The following is a 3,816-nucleotide window of genomic DNA, read 5'->3' on the forward strand; positions in this document are numbered from 1 at the left end:
AGTTAAAGAACAAAAGGCTTGACAAAGAGTTATACATAAGTGATGTATGTAATCTTTTCAATCCATGAATATATTTGGTGATAGATGTTTCTTCAATTTCACTGACGTCTTTTACTAAGAGTTATTGTTGAAACCTTTGATTTGCTCAAATTGTTTCATAGTGAAGATTGAAATACGACTTAATGAGACCATCATTAACCTTTCGTTATGATAAATAAAATGAGTTTTGTAAACCAAGTCTTCTTAGAACATCTTAGGGGTTATAGAATTGACTCACAACTCATTGCAACAAAAACACTCACTCGTCATTAGTATGTTTCTTGTGGCACATGATGACCTGGTTACTTGAATCTATCTTTTGATATTTGAGATAGCCTTCGTATTCTCTAGTGGGATAGGATCACATGAGCACTAGTTGAATGTCGATAGTACAAGTTTTTTAAGAGGATAAAAATTGACCTTTCAGTCTATTGTATGATGTTTTAAAAAGAACTATTTACTTTATAAAATTTTTGGAATTATGCTCACTACAACAAATATATATATATATATATATATATATATATATATATATATATATATTTACTATATTATTAAACATATTGCATCTTTCTTGAAAATTAAGAGGTACAATAGGTATTACCTGATGTAATATTAAGCATATAATCACCACATTATATACGTATTACACTACACCCTATCACCTTACCCTAATCTCCTAAACCCACAACAACCGCCATTAAAAAAATTCTCATCGGTCTCCACTAAAGATGCAATTGACGCCTGGAAGTCCATCTTTTCCGTCACACACAAGTAACCCTAACCCTATCCTGCCGCCATGATCAACCACGATCAACGATTTGGGGGAACAACAAGCAAATTTGATCCGGGAATTCAGAGCTTTTAGTTCTTATTCTCGAAGATCTCTCCGGACGGCCGTTAGTTCATCATCTGCCACGATGGGCCCATCTGAAGCTTCGGTGGCAAGATCGAATTTTTCATGCGCGTCACCACCAAAGTTTGATACCGATTTCAAGGTCGATTTCTTCCTTTTTTTTTTCTGCCTTCGATATCCACAAGTACTTGTTTGCTGCTACTGATTTGCGATTTGTTTCTTGTTCATATATGATATCTGTAAAAAGAGGAATGTGTTTGCTGTTCGTATATGGTCGATTTCTTCCTTTTTTTTCTGCCTTCGATAGCCACAACTACTTGTTTATTGCTACTGATTTGCGACTTGTTTGTTGTTCATATATGATATCTATAAAAAAGGAATGTGTTTGATGTTCGTATATGATATCTATGTATCTTGAATTAGAAGTTTGAATATGTGTTCTTAAGGCTTGTATGTATGATGGTTTTTTTATCTGAGTTGGGATGGTTGGCCTTGCATGCAAGCTGTTTGATCAAATGCCTGAGAGGGATTGCATTAATTTTATCCCTAATTTCTCCTTCTTAAATCCAGGATGTAGCTGTTGCTGGTAGACATACATGTATATGCAACATGTGGTCTGTACATCTACCAATGATTTGCAGGAGGGAACTTATAAACAAGACCACAAATCTTCATCTATGTTTTCATATCATTTCTGCCAATCTATTAACATGCAATCTCTGTTTTCCTTTCTAGCTCTTCACTCAATAATAATTTCTACCAATAATAATATGTTTTCATCTCATTTCGTTTCTACCAATCTATTAACAACTGTTCCCTGATCAGAAAAAGCATAGTAGCTGTTCTTGTTTTTCCATCACCAGTTCCCATCTTTTATTACTACCAAAAAATTGTATAACTCTTCTTTATAATTCTTATGTTTTTTGACTTGTTGACTATGCATACCAAAAGAAATCACACTTTGCTTTCGGGATCCATGAGCCATATTTCACCAACTTATGCTAATATTTTAAGTTATTTTTACAAAAGAAAAAAAATCTACCTGTATTCAACATCATAACATGCTCTTGGTGTTTTGCTTTATATTTTTCATACTTTGATATTCTTTGATTCTCTTGATTCAACACAAAAAGAATAATTGGGTTTGTTCACTAATTTTTCCATATCTTATATTTCCTCAAGTTTTATTTTTCAAATTTTTATTTTCAATGTTTTCTTGTGTGTTAAAGGACCTGGTGGTAGTGCCGCTTGCACCCTTCGACGATCCACTGCCATAGGTGTCATCATCGGAGCCATACGGTGTTGCCTTCAAACACTTTCTAGGTATTGTTCCTCTCTATTGGATTTTATATTTTTATCTCTTTTCCTTTCCTTGTTGTTTCCGCTGTAATCAATATGTTCCCTTCAATATAGTTGAGAAGTTTCGTTTTTGATACAATATTCCAATTTAGATTCACGATTTTAGCCAGAAATTTGTCAATTAACCACTCATAGATAATTCATTTTTTCTATGATGTGGTGTCTCTGATTATGTATAATATATATAAAGGAGGTGAAGGATGGAGGAATGAGAATTCGGAAGGATTAGAGGAGTTATCTGTTAAAAAGGGGAATAACACGAACAGTTGAAACACAACAATTAACGGTTCAAATTTTATTCATCATCTATTATAATTGATTATTTATAGAGTCAATCGACATAATGCTCATATAATGAAATTATAGTTGATTTTAAGACAGCTGGACACAATTTGAAAACTCATACGCCCCCATACTTAAAGGTCAAATGGTTGGTGCATTTATACAAGTTTATATTTCCTTCTACATTTAAAAATGTTTCAAATTTTTTTTAGTAATTTTAAAATTTTATTTTCTTTGTAGATGCCTGAATTTTAGGTCATAAAACAAACCTAGCACAAAATAACAAAGTTACATATTTGATATTCTGAAACAGAATAAGAAACTACTCTCAAGTTTCAAATGTCAAATGAAAAGGTAACATCCAGATTTTAGCCTATGTCCTTACTCATGTTGATTTTTGTTCTTCTATTGTACTTTCCTTTTTGTTTTCCTTTCGTATCTGGTGGTTCTTGAGTGATTAATATCTTTACAACCCTCCCCCAAGGTTTCAAGTTCTCAATATGGCTGTAAGAGGAACAATTTCAAATAGGTGATATTTATCTCTTATTTTCTTTTCTTTAAGTACATATGGTTAATGGATCCTTAAATGATTTTTTGTTCATTGATTATCAGGTGGGTGGTATTATGACCAGTTAGTGTTTTCTTAATGCAAGGTGAACAAGGCATTTGAATGTGGTGGAGTTATGGTTACATGTATGTGGAATTATGGTCATAGGGTGAATGTAGATTTGATTTCGGTGTACTCAATATCATATCTAAGTTGTTTTATAAATTCAACCTCTTATTCTTTTTTTTTTTTTGCAAATTTAATATCCGCTTTATGATTACAATTATGGCATGTTCACGTATAGCATTTTTGATATAAGAATCAAGATTTTTTGTTGATGAGTTCAAAAACTCTTTGATCGATTAGATCTTTGTAACAGGTAAAATAATAAAACAGAAACAGTAATGTAAAAACACAATTATGGATCTGAATGTGTCGAATGATTTGATTAACTCAATCCTTAGCAGAGCTCGATAAAGAACTTCCGCTGTAGAGAATTCTAGGGTTACAAAAGATAAGAACTTGTACGCTATCAAATCTATCTCAATCTTACATTAAGAATGCATGCAAGCATCTATATATAATAAACCCTAAACAAAACTCACGGATGGACAGGCCCATACCGGAGACAAAACTTGGACTAGCTAACAAGCCCAAAGGACGCAACACTAAACTGGACCTAACAATCTCCCCCTTTGCGTCAATTTGGAGCGAGACTATCATTTCTTCTTGC

The 3,816-nt window shown here is 32.8% G+C and overlaps 1 long non-coding RNA gene across 5 annotated transcripts; it reads left to right on the forward strand.

The window, feature by feature from the left end:
• Window positions 1-682: 682 nt before the first annotated feature.
• On the forward strand, window positions 683-3,327 carry LOC111898464 (uncharacterized). 5 transcript variants are annotated; one of them, XR_002852587.3, is made up of 4 exons: window positions 684-1,037; window positions 1,466-2,890; window positions 3,021-3,065; window positions 3,149-3,327. It is a non-coding gene; the product is annotated as an uncharacterized LOC111898464 (long non-coding RNA). The 5 variants fall into 5 exon arrangements; XR_002852588.3 differs by having other exon boundaries at window positions 1,466-2,684; window positions 2,777-3,065; XR_002852589.3 differs by having other exon boundaries at window positions 1,466-2,218; window positions 2,445-3,065.
• The last annotated feature ends 489 nt before the right edge of the window (window positions 3,328-3,816 follow it).

This window comes from Lactuca sativa, chromosome 7 (genome assembly GCF_002870075.4).
Source record: "Lactuca sativa cultivar Salinas chromosome 7, Lsat_Salinas_v11, whole genome shotgun sequence".
NCBI lineage: Eukaryota > Viridiplantae > Streptophyta > Magnoliopsida > Asterales > Asteraceae > Lactuca > Lactuca sativa.